We start from the raw sequence: 18,613 nt of genomic DNA, 5'->3' as shown, positions 1-18,613 counted from the left end.
AAGCGCATGACAACCTCTGCTTCCCTGTGCGAAGGGCCTATCTTTTACCTTTATGCATTTAATTTTCTGCAAGAGTCAAAGTATTTTCTTCTACTTCCTCTTTCTTCTCTTTGGCAAGCATCGTGTGGTGGGGAAATATCTAGACATACATATCCAGCTGAATGTGGGTGGTCATGAGTTATTATTGTTGACATCACCCTTGAGGTGAATACATCGGGATGCAACACTATAAGCCCATATATTTCTATGTATCCGATTGAAACCTTTTGCTCATATATGCGGTGAGTGTTAGCAATCATAGAAGACTAAATGATGGTTGAGTATGTAGACTTGCTTAAAAGCTAAGATATGTGACCCTTCCTCAAAGTATGATGAATTGTGTTGCAAAGTTGACTGAAAACATAGTTTGCTAGTTTTCAACAGAGTTTATGATTCATACTTCGACCTTGTGATGAATTTCTACTTGTTTATAAGAAGCCTTGATGATGAAAGTTATATGATGAAAATGTTGTGATGAAGTATTTTATAAATTTTTATTTCCTATTGTAATAACGAGCATGATGCTACTATGTCCGTATTTTTTTATCGATACCTCTCTCTCAAATCATGTGGTCATGATTTTCATTATCGGCTTTCGCTTGAGGACAAGCAAGGTCTAAGCTTGGGGGAGTTGATACGTCCATTTTGCATCACGTTTTGTTACCATTATTCATAGTATTTTTATGCATTTTGCCACTTGGTGGAGTAATTCTAATGCCAAACCATTATTTATGGTGTTTTTATGTATTTTGCCACTTGGTGGAGTAATGCTAATGCCTTTACTCTCATAATATGCAAGGTTTACATCAAGTGGGAGAGTGCCGACATATGGAATTCCGGACCTGGAAAAGCTACGCCACAGATACCTGTTCAGCACATCTCTAATTGGGCTGAAACTTTACGGAGATTTATTTTATAATAAATAAAAAATACTGGAGCGAAGAAGTAATGGAGGGGGATACCATGCACGCACTAGATATCAGTACGCGCCAGGCCCCCTTGGCGCGTCATGATGTCTAGTGGTCCCCCTAGCCCACCTCTGGAGATCATCTTCTCGTATAAATTCTCTTTTGCCCTGAAAAAAATAAGAGGAGGACTTTCAGGACGAAGTGCCGTCGTCTCGAGGCAGAACCTGGGCATGAGGATTTTTGCCCTCCGGCGGAGCAAATTTGTGGAGGAACTTCCCTCTCGGAGGGGGAAATCGAGGCCATCGTCATCACCAAAAACTCTATCATCTTGGGGAGGCCAATCTTCATCAGCATCATCTCCTCTCAAAACCCTAGTTCATCTCTTGTGCTCAATCTTGTATCGGAACCTCGGATTGGTACCTGGGGTGTGACTAGTAGTGTTGATTACATCTTGCAATTGATGCTTTATGGTTTATTTGGTGGAAGATCATATATTCAAATCCAATATGCTATTTAATACCTCTCTGATCATGAACATGTTTATCACTTGTGAGTTGTTACTTTTGTTCTTGAGGCCACGGGAGAAATCTTGTTGCAAGTAGTCATGTGAAGTTGATATTTGTTCGATATTTTGAGGATATGAATGTTGTGATTCCCTTAGTGGTGTTATGTGAATGTAGGCTACATAACATTTCACCTTCTTTGGGCCTAAGGGAATGCATTGTGGAGTAGTAACTAGAGGGTGGATTGCGAGAGTGATAGAAACTTAAACCCCAGTCTATGCACTACTCCGTAAGGGGCTGATTTGGATTTGTATGTTTAATGCTATGGTTAGCATTTATTCCTAATATTTTTCTCGTTGATGTGGATGTTTGCAGGATGGTTAATCATAAGTGGGAGGTTTGTTCAAGTAAGAACATCACCCAAGCACTGGTCCACCCACATATCAAATTATCAAAATACCGAACACAAATTAACCCAACATGACGAAAGTGACTAGATGAAATTCCTGTGTGGCCTCAAGAATGCTTTGCCTATTATAAGAATTTTTTTGGCCTGTCCTTTGCCACAAAAGGATTGGGCTACCTTGCTGCACCTTTTGTTACTATTGCTACTTGTCACTTGTTAAAATTATCTTGCTATCAAAATACTTGTTTCCACTATTTTAGTGCTCGCATAAATTACCTTGCTGAAAACAACTTGTCATTTCCATCCGCTCCTCATTGAGTTGGACACTCTTACTTATCGAAAGGACAATGATTGACCCCCTATACTTGTGGGTCATCATTCACTAAGGAAAAACTTGTTTTCTATGTCTGTACTCAGATATTATTTGCTTTCGCTGACTCGTGTGTTCCCGAGGTTTTATATTCGAGCACTCGAGTCCCTTGGTTTGTAATATGAAGTTTGTATGACTTTATTTTTGTGTTTTGAGTTGTGTTGTGATATCTTCCCGTGAGTCCCCAATCTTTATCGTACGCATTTGCGTGTATGATTAGCATATGATTAAATTGGGGGCATCACATGTTGGTATCAGAGCTGATTGCGTGTAGTTATCCCCTTCCTAACTCTTTGGCCGAAGTTGAGTCTAGTACTTGAAAACTTTTACTAACATTGTTGTGTGGGTTATGGGCCCAGATATCAATCTGGTGGGATTAGGATCTTTTACTCCCCTTCTATATTCTAGGTTCTCATCTCTCTTCTATTTCGGTTTAAAGATTTTGCTAACTATAACCCTAGGTTCTTGCAAATACTTCCTCCCGGAGAACCCCTCATTCCAGTTGATGCTTGATTTAGCAGAAGACTCCGAAGATATTCTGCGAAATTCTCCCAAGGACTTGTGCTCATTCCTTTTGCAATTCCCTTCCTCCGTCAACCTCTATGGATGACTACATACAAATGTCATTCATACTTTCTTTCTAGTGGTTCTTGTTTTTACAAGGTACATTGAATTATCTTACCGGGGATTTGTTCATCCTTAGTTGTCATGGGTTTCGCAAGTCCTTCGAATTGCTATTCAATCTTGCGAAATCCTCAGTAACCTATTGTTCTTGACCTTTCTCACCTTCTTGCATTATGTTTAATTCCATATGCCTAGCAACATTCATTAAAATCTGTTGTGATTGTCATTTGATCTTATTGATTCAACCTGTGTGTGAATGCATGCAATCATCAGTTGATACACATAAATTATGTGTCCGGCTGAGATGTCTTTCCAAACAAGAGTTGGTTCTCAGCAAATCAACCATGATTGATTGTACTTTTAAGTCCATTCAGCTTACTTGTATTTGATCGAATCATCTCATTCTGATACACTAACCTAGAAATCACAATTCCTTTTGTATTGAAGTATCGATATTACTTAGATGATCTATAATCCGATGCCTTGCATTTCTTCTTTCTCGAATCGAGTACCGATACTCACATCAAGTCCTTTGTGGATTGCCAGACCCGTTGTTGGGTTATCATCCAATAACATCCTTCACATTCAAAATTCTTGTGATATTTGATACGTCCATTTTGCATCATGTTTTTTTATTGTTATTTATATTGTTTTTATGCATTTTTCCACTTGGTGGAGTAATTATAATGTCGTTTCTCTCATAATATGCAACGTTTACATCAAGTGTGAGAATGCCGGTAGAAGGAATTCGGCACCTAAAAAATCTATGTTAGACATACCTATTCTACACATCTCCAATTGGGCTGAAAATTTACGGATATTTATTTTATAATAAATAAAAAATACCGGAGCAAAGAAGTATCGGAGGGGGACTACCACGTGCCCACTAGACACCAGGGCGCACGAGGACCCCCTCGTGCGGTGTGATGTCTAGTGCCCCCTTGGCCCACCTCTGGCGATCATTGATACTTCTCCAACGTATCTATAATTTTTGATGGTTTCATGCTATTATCTTGTCAAACTTCGGATGTTTTGCATGCCTTTTATATATTTTTTGGGACTAACTTATTAACTTAGTGCCAAGTGCCAGTTCATGTTTTTTCCATGTTTTGACCCCTTTCAGAGGAGATTTTGAAACGGAGTCCAATCGGAATAAAATCCCCGAAAAGATTTTCAGTAATGGAAGAAGATCAGAAGACTTGAGAGCTAAGGCAGGGGGCCCCAGGGGCCCCACAAGCCCTCACCCTGCGGCCAGGGGGGAGGCCGCGGCCCACAGGCTTGTGGGCCCCCTGGACCTCCTTTGCCCTAGGGTTTACGCCTATATATCCCCAAAAATTCCACAAAAAATCAGGAGATTATCGAAAGTACTTTTCCGCCGCCGCAAGCTTCTATCTCCGCAAGATCCCATCTGGGGCAGATATGCCTTTTTCCCAGACAGCCGTAATTTTACAGATTTTTTGAGGTACCAGAAGTATACGAGGTATACAGATTTCTACACACTGATCTGTTTTTGTTGAGTTGGTTGCTTGTTTTGATGGAACTATGGTTAGTATCGGGGGGTACTAGCCATGGAAAAGATGGAATACAGTAGCCCAACACCAATATAAATAGAAATCAAGATTGCTACAATACCTAAAGAGGTGGTAGTTTGTTTTCTTGTGCTAATGTTATCAAGAGTTTCTGTTTAAGTTTTGTGTTGTGAAGTTTTCAAGTTTTGGGTGATGTTCTCATGGACAAAGAGATAAGGAGTGGAAAGATCTCAAGCTTGGGGATTCCCAAGGCATCCCAAGCCAAATTCAAGGACACCAAAAATCCTAAGCTTGGGGATGCCTCAAGAAGGCATCCCCTCTTTCGTCTTCAATCCATCGGTAACATTACTTGGAGCTATTTTTTTTCACCACATGATATGTGTTTTGCTTGGAGAGTCTTGTATCTTAGGAGTATTTTATTTTTGTTGTGACACAATCATCCTTGCTGCACACCTTTTTGAGAGAGAGAGACATGCACTCATCGTGATTTTTGCTAGAATGCTCATAGCGCTTCACTTATATCTTTTGAGCTAGATACTTTTGCTCCATGTGCTTCACTTATATCTTTTAGAGCACGGCGGTGCATGACTTGGTAGTTGGCTTATGCTATGAAAGTAGTCCCAAAGGTGATAGGTACCCAAAGATGATGCAAAAACCTCCATCTTCATGTGCATTGAGCAGAAAGAGAAGTCCCGATTCCTCTCAATTAGTTTTGAGACGTGGATTCGGTAATATTAAGAGTTATGTTAGTAAGGTGTTGTGAATCTAGAAATACTTGTGTTGAAGTTAGTGATTCCCGTAGCATGCACGTATGGTGAACCGCTATGTTAGGAAGTCGGAGCATAATTGATCTATTGATTGTCATCCTTTGTGTTGAGGTCGGGATCGCGCGATGGTTAACACCTACCAACCCTTCTCCTAGGAGTATGCGTTTAGCACTTTGTTTCGATTACTAATAAAAACTTTCGCAACAAGTATGTGAGTTCTTCATGACTAATGTGATTCCATGGTATAGATGCACTTTCACCTTCCACCATTGCTAGCCTCTCTAGTGCCGTGCAATTCTCGCCGGTGCACAAACCCACCATATGCCTTCATCAAAACAGCCACCATACCTACCTACTATGGCATTTTCATAGCCATTCCGAGATATATTGCCATGCAAGTCCTACCGTTCCGTCTCATGACTTGGGCCGTCACTCTCATATTGCCATTTCATGATCGTAAGATAGCTAGCAAGATGTTTCAACGTCATACGCCATGCTAGATCGTTGCACATCCCGGTACACTGCCGGAGGCATTTCCTATAGAGTCATTTCTAAGCTTTGAGCTGTGAGTAAATAAAAGTGTGATGATCATCATTATTAGAGCATTGTCCCATGTGAGGAAATAATAAAAAAAGAGGCCAAAGAGCCCAAAATTAAAAAAAGAGAAAAGAGAAAAAAGAAAAAAAGAGGCCTAAGAGCCCAAATAAAAAAGAGAGAGAAAAAGAGAGAAGGGACAATGCTACTATCTTTTTCCACACTTGTGCTTCATAATAGCACCATGTTCTTCATGATTGAGAGCTTCTTGCTTTGTCACTACCATATGCTAGTGGGAATGTTCATTATATAACTTGGCTTGTATATTCCAATGATGGGCTTCCTCAAAATTGCCCTATGTCTTCGTGAGCAAGCAAGTTGGATGCACACCCACTAGTTTTCCTTTTGAGCTTTCACATACTTATAGCTCTAGTGCATCTCTTGTATGGCAATCCCTACTCATTCACATTCATATCTATTAATGGGCATCTCCATAGCCTTTTGATACGCCGAGTCAATGTGACCATCTCCTCCTTCTTGTCTCACAACCACCACCACACTCTATTCCACCTATAGTGCTATATCCATGGCTCGCGCTCATGTATTGCGTGATAGTTATAAAAAGTTTGAGAAAGTAAGAGTGCAGAAACAATTACTTGGCCAATACCGGGGTTGTGCATGATTTACATTAGTTGTGTGAGGATGATGGAGCATAGCCAGACTATATGATTTTGTAGGGATAACTTTCCTTGGCCTTGTTATTTTGAAAGTTCATCATTACTTTGCTAGTTTGCTTGAAGTATTATTGTTTTCATGTCAATAGCAAACTATTGTTCTGAATCTTACGGATCTGAACATTCATGTCACGTGAAAGAAGTTGCAAAGGACAACTATGCTAGGTAGCATTCCACATCAAAAATTCATTCTTTATCACTTCCCTACTAGAGGACGAGCAAGAGTTAAGCTTGGGGATGCTTGATACGTCTGCAACGTATCTATAATTTTTGATGGTTTCATGCTATTATCTTGTCAAACTTTGGATGTTTTGCATGCCTTTTATATATTTTTTGGGACTAACTTATTAACTCACTGCCAAGTGCCAGTTCCTGTTTTTTCCATGTTTTGACCCCTTTCAGAGGAGATTTTGAAACGGAGTCCAAACGGAATGAAATCCTCGAAAAGATTTTTTCCGTAACGGAAGAAGATGAGGAGACTTGAGAGCCAAGGCAGGGGCCCCAGGGGCCCCACAAGCCATCACCCTGCGGCTAGGGGGAGGCCGCGGCCCACAGGTTTGTGGGCCCCCTGGACCTCCTTTTCCCTAGGTTTTGCGCCTATATATCCCCAGAAATTCCACAAAAAATCTGGAGATCATCGAAAGTACTTTTCCGCTGCCGCAAGCTTCTGTCTCCGCAAGATCCCATCCGGGGCACGTTCTGGTGCCCTGCCCGAGGGGGATTCAGACACGGAGGGCTTCTTCATCAACACCATGACCTCTCCGATGATGCGTGAGTAGTTCACCATAGACCTCCGGGTCCATATCTAGTAACTAGATGGCTTCTTCTCTCTCTTGGATCTTCAATACAAAGTTCTCCATGATCTTCATGGAGATCTATCCGATGTAATCTTCTTTTTTGGTGTGTTTGTCGAGATCCGATGAATTGTGGATTTATGATCAGATTATCTATGAATCTTATTTGAGTTTCTTCTGATCTCTCTTATGCATGATTTCATATCCTTGTAATTCTCTTCGAGTTGTGGGTTTTGTCTGGCCAACTAGATCTATGATTCTTGCAATGGGAGAAGTGCTTGGTTTTGGGTTCATACCGTCCGGTGACCTTACCCAGTGACAGAAGGGGTAGCGAGGCACGCATCGTGTTGTTGCCATCAAGGGTAAAAAGATGGGGTTTTCATCATTGGTTTGAGATTATCCCTCTACATCATGTCATCTTGCTTAAGGCGTTACTCTATTCGTCATTAACTCAATACACTAGATGCATGCTGGATAGCGGTCGATGTGTGGAGTAATAGTAGTAGATGCACAAAGTATCGGTCTACCTGTCTCGGACGTGATGCCTATATGCATGATCATTGCCTTAGATATCGTCATGACTTTGCGCGGTTCTATCAATTGCTCGACAGTAATTTGTTCACCCACCGTAATACTTGCTATTTTGAGAGAAGCCTCTAGTGAACACTATGGCCCCCATGGTCTACTCCACACCATATTTTCAGCCTTACACTTTTTACTTCGTTGCACTTTCTGCCTTCAGATCTCACTTTGCAAACAATCTTGAAGGGATTGACAACCCCTTTACAGCGTTGGGTGCAAGCTCTTTTGTGTTTGTGCAGGAACTTTGGACTTGACGAGATTCTCCTACTGGATTGATACCTTGGTTCTCAAACTGAGGGAAATACTTACTGCTCCTGTGCTGCATCACCCTTTCCTCTTCAAGGGAAAAAACCAACGCAAGCAAGTCTCCGTCAACGTGTCAAATCCTGGCGCTGTTGTTTGAGAAGTAGTAGAAGGGTTTCTGGCGCCGTTGCCAGGGAAGGACTTTTGTTGCCGTAGCAGAAGGATTTTTGGCGCCGTTGCCGGGGAGGATCAAGTCAAGAACTCATCCAAGTAAGTGTCGCAAACTCATCTCTTGCATTTACTTTGTTTGCCAGTTGCCTCTCGTTTTCCTCTCCCCCACTTCTGAAAAACAAAAATTTACAAAAATATTTTCCTTTTTCGTTTGCCTTTCCTTTGCTTGTGTGCTATGTGCCTTTAATATGCTTGCATCTTCGCTTGCTGAAAATCTATTAATATGCTCATCCACTTGCTAATCACTTTAAGAGATCCACTTGTGTTGATCCAATTGTTAGTGAGTTGAGTGCACTTGACTTTATTTATGGAGTTTTGCTTGAGATGCGTGAATCTGAAAATTGTGAGGAAGAAATTTATGAAGTGATTCACAAGGGCTCCTTGAATGAAAAGCATGATTCCAATGGTTTCACTATAAATCCTATTAGTGACAATCATGCTAAAAATATGCAAAACCCTAAGTTTGGGGATGCTAGTTTTGCTATGTCCACTACTTGTTGCAATAATCTTGATTGGGGTGATGATCTTTATTATGATCTTGAAAATTTGTTTAACCCTCATGATGATTATGATGTTTGCAACAATATTGAAAGTGGGATTGGAGAAGTCATGACTTTAGTTGATGATAATCCCACTATTTTTGAAGAGCGTCAACTTTGCATGCATGTGGATCATGAAAATAATATCCTTTGTGATAGCTATATTGTTGAATTTGAATATGACACGACATGTAATTGCTTTGAGAGAGGAAAATATTTTGGTAGAAACTTTTATGTTACCAAATTACCTCTCGTTATGTTGAGATTGCTATTGTCTCTTTCTTCTTCCTTGCATTTGGTAACTATTGGTTATCTTGCCAATTTGTTTTCCTATAAAATGCCTATGCATAGGAAGTATGATAGACTTAGATGTGATTTTCACATTCTTCATGATGCTCTCGTTGTGCTTCAATTCGTGTCTTTTGTGAGAACATCATTGAATTATCAATGCCTAGCTAAGGGCGTTAAACAATAGCGCTTGTTGGGAGGCAACCCAATGAATTTATTTATTTTTATTTGTGTTTTCTTGTGTCCACACTATCATAATTCTGTTATGATTGTGTTTTTTGTGTTTCTTTTTATGTTTGAGCCAAGCAAAACCTTTATGATTAGTCTTGGTAATGGTTGCTTGATCCTGCTGGAAAAAGACAGAAACTTTTCGCTCACGAGATGATTTTTAATTTTTATTCAGAAAGAGATTTTTAGTTGATTCTTTTTTCTTCTAGTTGATATGCCTTTTTCCAATACAGACGTAATTTTTCAGAATTTTTGAGGTACCAGAAGTAAACAAAGTATACAGATTTCTACAGACTGGTCTGTTTTTGACAGATTCTGTTTTTGTTGAGTTGGTTGCTTGTTTTGATGAAACTATGGTTAGTATCGGGGGGTACTAGCCATGGAAAAGTGAGAATACAGTAGCCCAACACCAATATAAATATAAATCAAGATTTCTACAGTAACTAAAGAGGTGGTAGTTTGTTTTCTTGTGCTAATGTTATCACGAGTTTCTGTTTAAGTTTTGTGTTGTGAAGTTTTCAAGTTTTGGGTGATGTTCTCATGGACAAAGAGATAAGGAGTGGAAATAGCTCAAGCTTGGGGATTACCAAGGCATCCCAAGCCAAATTCAAGGACACCAAAAATCCTAAGCTTGGGGATGCCCCGGGAAGGCATCCCCTCTTTCGTCTTCAATCCATCGGTAACATTACTTGGAGCTATATTTTTATTCACCACATGATATGTGTTTTGCTTGGAGAGTCTTGTATCTTAGGAGTATTTTATTTTTGTTGTGACACAATCATCCTTGATGCACACCTTTTTGAGGGAGAGAGACATGCACTCATCGTGATTTTTGCTAGAATGCTCATAGAGCTTCACTTATATCTTTTGAGCTAGATACTTTTGCTCTATGTGCTTCACTTATATCTTTTAGAGCACGGCGGTGCATGACTTGGTATTTGGCTTATGCTATGAAAGTAGTCCCAAAGGTGATAGGTACCCAAAGAGAATGCAAAAACCTCCATCTTCATGTGCATTGAGTAGAAAGAGAAGTCTTGATTCCTCTCAATTAGTTTTGAGACGTGGATTCGGTAATATTAAGAGTTATGTTAGTAAGGTGTTGTGAATCTAGAAATACTTGTGTTGAAGTTAGTGATTCCCGTAGCATGCACGTATGGTGAACCGCTATGTTTGGAAGTCGGAGCATAATTGATCTATTGATTGTCATCCTTTGTGTTGAGGTCGGGATCGCGCGATGGTTAACACCTACCAACCCTTCCCCTAGGAGTATGCGTTTAGCACTTTGTTTGGATTACTAATAAAAACTTTCGCAACAAGTAATTGAGTTCTTCAGGACTAATGTGAGTCCATGGTATAGATGCAGTTTCACCTTCCACCATTGCTAGCCTCTCTAGTGCCGTGCAATTCTCGCCGGTGCACAAACCCACCATATGCCTTCATCAAAACAGCCACCATACCTACCTACTATGGCATTTTCATAGCCATTCCGAGATATATTGCCATGCAACTCCCACCGTTCCGTCTCATGACTTGTGCCGTCACTCCCATATTGCCATTTCATGATCGTAAGATAGCTAGCGAGATGTTTCAACGTCATACGCCATGCTAGATCGTTGCACATCCCGGTACACTGCCGGAGGCATTTCCTATAGTCATTTCTAAGCTTTGAGCTGTGAGTAAATAAAAGTGTGATGATCATCATTATTAGAGCATTGTCCCATGTGAGGAAATAATAAAAAAATAGGCCAAAGAGCCCAAAATTAAAAAAAGAGAAAAGAGAAAAAAGAAAAAAAAGAGGCCTAAGAGCCCAAATAAAAAAAAGAGAGAAAAAGAGAGAAGGGACAATGCTATTATCTTTTTCCACACTTGTGCTTCATAATAGCACCATGTTCTTCATGATTGAGAGCTTCTTGCTTTGTCACTACCATATGCTAGTGGGAATCTTCATTATATAACTTGGCTTGTATATTCCAATGATCGGCTTCCTCAAAATTTCCCTAGGTCTTCGTGAGCAAGCAAGTTGGATGCACACCCACTAGTTTTCCTTTTGAGCTTTCACATACTTATAGCTCTAGTGCATCTCTTGTATGGCAATCCCTACTCTTTCACATTGAAATCTATTAATGGGCATCTCCATAGCCTTTTGATACGCCGAGTCAATGTGACCATCTCCTCCTTCTTGTCTCACAACCACCACCACACTCTATTCCACCTATAGTGATATATCCATGGCTCGCGCTAATGTATTGCGTGATAGTTATAAAAAGTTTGAGAAAGTAAGAGTGCAGAAACAATTACTTGGCCAATACCGGGGTTGTGCATGATTTACATTAGTTGTGTGAGGATGATGGAGCATAGCCAGACTATATGATTTTGTAGGGATAACTTTCCTTGGCCTTGTTATTTTGAAAGTTCATGATAACTTTGCTAGTTTGCTTGAAGTATTATTGTTTTCATGTCAATAGCAAACTATTGTTCTGAATCTTACGGATCTGAACATTCATATCACGTGAAAGAAGTTGCAAAGGACAACTATGCTACGTAGCATTCCACATCAAAAATTCATTCTTTATCACTTCCCTACTCGAGGACGAGAGGAGTTAAGCTTGGGGATGCTTGATACGTCTCCAACGTATCTATAATTTTTGATGGTTTCATGCTATTAGCTTGTCAAACTTTGGATGTTTTGCATGCCTTTTATATATTTTTTGGGACTAACTTATTAACTCAGTGCCAAGTGCCAGTTCCTGTTTTTTCCATGTTTTGACCACTTTCAGAGGAGATTTTGAAATGGAGTCCAAACGGAATAAAATCCCCGAAAAGATTTTTTCCGTAACGGAAGAAGAGCGGGATACTTGAGAGCCAAGGCAGGGGGCCTCAGGGGCCCCACAAGCCCTCACCCCGTGGCCAGGGGGAGGCCGCGGCCCACAGGCTTGTGGGCCCTCTGGACCTCCTTTGCCCTGGGGTTTGCGCCTATATATCCCCAAAAATTCCACAAAAAACCAGGAGATCATCGAAAGTACTTTTCCACCGCCGCAAGCTTCTGTCTCCGCAAGATCCCATCCGGGGCACGTTCAGGTGCCCTGCCGGAGGGGGGATTCAGACATGGAGGGCTTCTTCATTAACACCATGACCTCTACGATGATGCGTGAGTAGTTCACCATAGACCTCCGGGTCCATAGCTAGTAACTAGATGGCTTCTTCTCTCTCTTGGATCTTCAATACAAAGTTCTCCATGATATTCATGGATATCTATCCGATGTAATCTTCTTTTGCGGTGTGTTTGTCGAGATCCGATGAATTGAGGATTTATGATCATATTATCTATGAATCTTATTTGAGTTTCTTCTGATCTCTCTTATGCATGATTTCATATCCTTGTAATTCTCTTCGAGTTGTGGGTTTTGTGTGGCCAACTAGATCTATGATTCTTGCAATGGGAGAAGTGCTTGGTTTTGGGTTCTGGATCGATACCTTGGTTCTCAAATTGAGGGAAATACTTACTGCTCCTGTGCTGCATCACCCTTTCCTCTTCAAGGGAAAAAACCAACGCAAGCAAGTATCCGTCAACGTGTCAAATTCTGGCGCTGTTGTTTGAGAAGTAGCAGAAGGATTTCTGGAGCCGTTGCTGGGGAAGGACTTTTGTTGCCGTAGCAATCTTCTTCTCGTATAAATTATCTTTTACCCTAAAAAATAAGAGCTGGACTTTCGGGGCGAAGCGCCACCGTCTCGAGGCGGAACCTCGGCAGGAGCCCTTTTGTCCTCCGGCAGAGTGATTCCGCCGGAGGAACTTCCCTCCCGGAGGGGGAAATCAAGGCCAATGTTATCACCAATAACCCTCTCATCTTAGGGAGGCCAATCTTCATCAGCATCTTCATGAGCACCATCTCCTCGCAAAAGTCTAGTTCATCTCTTGTACTCAATCTTGTACCGGAACATCGGATTGGTACGTGCGGTGTGTCTAGTAGTGTTGATTACATCTTGTAGTTGATGCTTTATGGTTTATTTGGTGGAAGGTCATATGTCCACCTACATTATGCTATTTAATACCTCTCTAATCAGTATCATGTTTATCACTTGTGAGTAGTTACTTTTGTTATTGAGGCCACGAGAGAAATCATGTTGCAAGTAGTCATGTGAAGGTGATATTCGTTCAATAATTTGATGATATGAATGTTATAATTCCTTTAGTGGTGTTATGTGAATTTCGAATACATAACACTTCACCATATTTGGGCCTAAGGGAATGCATTTTGGATTAGTAATTAGAGGGTGGGTTGCGAGAGTGACAGAAGCTTAAACCCCGGTCTATGCACTACTTCGTAAGGGGCTAATTTGGACCCCTATGTTTGATGCTATGGTTAGAATTTATTCTTTGTGGATGCTTGCAGGAGGGTTAACCATAAGTGGGAGGTTTGTTCAAGTAAGAACAGAACCCAAGCACTGGTCCACCCACATATCAAATTATCAAACTACCAAACGCGAATTAACCCAACATGACGAAAGTGACTAGATGAAATTCCCGTGTGCCCTCAAGAACGCTTTGCCTATTATATGAAATTGTTCTGACCTATACTTTGCCACAAAAGGATTGGGCTACCTTGATGCACCTATTGTTACTAGTGCTACTTGTCACTTTTTACAATTATCTTGCTATCAAACAACTTGTTACCGCTATTTCAGTGCTTACATAAATTACCTTCCTGAAAATCGCTTGTCATTTCCTTCTCCTCCTCGTTGGGTTCGACACTTTTACTTATCGAAAGGACTATGATTGATCCCCTATACTTGTGGGTCATCAAGAATATTTTCTGGCGTCGTTGCCGGGGCGTGAAGCGCCTTTGGTAAGAGGAATTTGGTAAGGGAAAATTTATATTACCTGCTGGAATTTGCTATTACTTGCCTCTATGGAAATTAATCCTTTGAGGGGCTTGTTAGAGGTATCTTCACCTCAACCGGAAACACCAAGAGTTGTCCCTCAACCTGCTGAACCTACTGAAAATGTTTATTATGAAATTCCTTTAGGTATGATAGAGAAACTGCTAGCTAACCCTTATGCAGGAGATGGAACAAAACATCCAGATATGCACCTAATCTATGTGGATGAAGTTTGTGGATTATTTAAGCTTGCAGGTTTATCCAGAGATGAAGTCAAGAAGAAGGGTTTACCTTTATCATTGGGGGGTGGAATCATTGACATGCTATAAGCTACGTGATGATACATGATCTTGGAAGTGGAATCGATTGCAATTGGAGTTTCACCAAAAATTATATCCTATACATCTTGTTCATCGTGATCGGAAATTTATCTATAATTTTTGGCCTCGTGAAGGAGAAATATCCCTCTAGATTGGGGGAGGGTGAAGTCAATGTTATATTGATGCCCCAATCATGAGCTCTTGAGAGAAATTATTATTCAGAATTTTTATGCTCGGATTTCTCGTAATGATTAAACCATGCTCGATACTTCTTGCTCTCGTTCTTTTATGAAGAAGAACATTGAATTCAGGTGGGATCTTTTAGAAAGAACTAAACGCAATTGTGAAGATTGGGAGCTCGATGAAGGTAAAGAGTGAGGTATAAAACCTAAGTTTGATTGTGTTAAATCTCTTATGAATACCAATGCTTTGAATGATTTTAGCACCAAATATGGACTTCACTCTGAGATAGTAGCCTCATTCTGTGAAACCGTTATTTCTCATGTTGATATCCCTAAAGCGAAATGGTTTATATCATCCACCTATTAAATAAAAAACTTGAAGAACCAATTAAAGTTGAGGCTGAAACTAGCATTTACAATGTTGACCGAGTTGTATCTACTATTTATATTGAGAAACCACCTTTCCCTATTAGAATAAAGCAACATGCTAAAGCTTAAACTGTGGTTAATAAAAGTTATGTTAGAACAACCAAACACTCTAAGAAAATCAAGGTAGAACCTAGTACGCTATGGTTAAAGATTTTTTGGTAGACAATATTGATGGGCATGCTATTTATTTCTGTAATGAAGCTGCTAGAATTGCCAAACATGATACTAAAGATAAGTGTTAGAACATATATCTCCATATGTGGTTTTGGTAATTGATGACAATTCCTATGGACTAATGGTTGCCTTAAGTTATATTTATAGGATTTGTCCATAGGCACTTCTTGAAGTCCATCTGTTGGGTTCAAGGAGTTTATATGATGACCAAGGTGGTATTCAAGGTATTATCCAAAGAATGGTCATAGAGACACAAGGTTGATCAAGATCTCAGACAAAGAGTAAATCAAGATGATCAACACACAAAGCGGACAAGATGTACCGAGAGGGATCAAGTGATCCCATGGTATGGTAAGCATTGTCCATTACGTGTTTGTGTACTAACCCATGGTCTTCGTAAGAGTTCTATGTGGGGGTTAGGTGTGTTTCCATGGGCTTGCGTCAAAGAGAAGATCTCATACAACCCATGAAGTATGACGTCAAGTTGTGATCGTCATCAAGATTGCGATGTGCAAGTTCAAGTGGATCAGCACGAAGATGTCATGCTTGAAGCTTGCCGTCCATTGTGGTGGCAATGGACTTGTGAAGATATGCTAAAGAGTGGCTCACCCATAGTGAGTATGGGGGAGCAATCAACTAGTCTTCATCAAGCCAACGCAATCAAGAAAGGTGGTCCATCTTGAGGAAGCCAAGATCATCATCATCTAGCTCAAGAGGACGAGGTGCAAGGTATAGGTTTGCCCTTGATAGGTTTTCCGTTTAGGATAGATTGTTGTACTATCAAGGGGGGCTCTCAAGTGAGTAGCTTGATCGTATCATTCGTTGAGAGCTCAAACCATTTGCATCCTTGCATCATACTTCTTGGTTCTTGTTTGGTGTTTCTCTTTGTGAGTTTTAGAGCTTATGGTCATCTTCGTGACAAGCTCGAGTTCATCGAAAACGGAGTCCATATGCATCTACTATGATGTTTTCGATGTTGGAGTTTTTGCCGGTTCTTCATTCATAGATGACTCACATCTCTATATCATTGGCATTTTCATATCCGCATGGTCTTAAAATTTCCATGGCTGGTCACTGTTTGGATAGCTCTTGTCATCCTGAATCCAACAAGCTTGGGTTTGCTCGATTCCGAGCTCGTATGCGAAAGTTATGGCTGTTTCAGTGGCGAGCGGTAGTACCGCTGGACCTAGCGGTAGTACCGCTAGAGTTGGCGGTAGTACCGCTGGCCCTAGCGGTAGTACCGCTAGAGCTGGCGGTAGTACCGCCCTGGCCAGCAGTAGTACCGCTCCAAGTTTTTAGTACCGTCATCTTTGCGGTTGTACTGCGTCGGACCTTTTTGCGAAGACTTTCTTGGCGGTGGTAGTGCCTTTGCACTACCAGGGGCCCAACGGTAGTACCGCTGGGACGAGCGGTAGTACCGCTGGAGTGCCAGCGGTAGTACCGCTGCAGCCAGCGGTAGTACCGCTGGCTGGCGGTAGTACCGCCCCTGGTCAGCGGTAGTACCGCTGGAGTGCCAGCGGTAGTACCAATGCAGCCACGGTAGTACCGCTAGGCTCGGGCTGTAAGTGGGGGTAACGGTCTGATTCCTTCCCCCACTATATAAAGGGGGTCTTCTTCCCCCTTGGCCTTATCTATCCGTTGAGCTCTTGTTCTACCTCCATTGTTGACATTCTTAAAGCTTGCTTACTCTCAATCCCTCCAATGATTCTTGCTTGTTCTTGAGGGAGAAGAGAGAGGAGATCTAGATCCACATATCCACCAATCACTTTCTCCTCTATGTCAGGGGAACCTCTTGGATCTTGATCTTGGAGTTCTTTGTGAGCTCCTTGTTCTTCCTCTCATATTTCTCCATAACTTTCGTTGTTGTGGAGGGATTTGAGTGTGAGGGACTTGACCACTTCGTGTGTTCTTGCCATTGCATTAATTGCATCGGTTTGAGTTCTCCACGGTGATACGTGGAAGTGAAGTTTGAGAAGCTTATTACCTTTGGTACTTAGTACCCTAGATATTGTTCTTCGCGGATGCTTTGGCGTCCTAGAAGCTTGGTGCTGTCTCAGAGCTCAATCATTGTGGTGTGAAGCTCCGGGCAAGCGTCGGGGTCTCCAATTAGGTTGTGGAGATTGCCCCGAGCAATTTGTACGGGTTCGGTAACCGCCCCCAAGGGTTGCCACGTGTACGGGTTCGGTGACCGCCCCCAAGGTTTGCCATTTGTACGGGTTCGGTGACCGCCCTCAAGGGTCCCTTAGTGGAATCACGGCATCTTGCATTGTGCGAGGGGGTGAGGATATTACGGTGGCCTTAGTGGCATCTTGGGGAGCATTGTGCCTCCACACCGCTCTAACGGAGATTAGCATCCGCAAGGGTGTGAACTTCGGGATACATCATCGTCTCCCCATGCCTCGGTTATCTCTTACCCGAACCCTTTACTTATGCACTTTACTTTGTGATAGACATATTGTTTATTGTAATATATCTTGCTATCACTTAGTTGTTTACCTTGCTTAGCATAAGTTGTTGGTGCACATAGGTGAGCCTAGTTGTTTGTAGGTTTTGTGCTTGACATATTAAATGTTAGTTTTATTCCGCATTTGTTCAAGCCTAAACCTTAATTATTTTAAAGCGCCTATTCACCCCCCTCTAGGCGACATCCACGTCCTTTCAATTGGTATCAGAGCCAGGTCTCTCTTTATTAGGTTTAACCACCTAGAGAGTAAGGATGTCGACTAGGGGTTTAGGATTCACTGACACTCTTAGTTTCGATGGCACAAATTTTGATGTTTAGGTAATTCACATGCTTAATCACTTTTGGGTCTTGGACCCAAATTTAGAGCGAAGTGTAGATATGGGTTTTTCTCCTCCAAAGGATTCCCAAAATATATCTTTAGAGGATGAGAAAAACTCTTACCTCAATGCTCAAGCTTCTAATGTGCTTTTTGATGCTTTGAGCAATGTAGTTATATTTCAACTCATGCCATTCCGGGATGCTCATGAGTTGTGGACAAAGCTTCAAGATAAATATGGTGTGTCCAAGATTTGCAGGGATGATTGTTCTCCCTCCACCTCCGGTCGTGTGGTCTTCTCAACTTCATCTACTTCACCTACATGTGGATTGCCACAAGGTAATGATATGGTGAGTAGTGGTGACCATTGCAATAATGAAAGTGGGTTTATTGTTGATGATCCTTCATCACTATATTATTGCAATGTTCATCTTTGGGCGTTAACACTTCAAGCACTCTAAATGTTTCACATGCTTGTGTTGCTATTCCGTGCATATCATTACCTTGTGGCAATCCACATGTAGGTGAAGT

This window comes from Hordeum vulgare, chromosome 7H (genome assembly GCF_904849725.1).
Source record: "Hordeum vulgare subsp. vulgare chromosome 7H, MorexV3_pseudomolecules_assembly, whole genome shotgun sequence".
NCBI lineage: Eukaryota > Viridiplantae > Streptophyta > Magnoliopsida > Poales > Poaceae > Hordeum > Hordeum vulgare.
The sequence above is the reverse complement of the archived record's forward strand: the minus strand, read 5'-3'. Positions refer to the sequence as shown.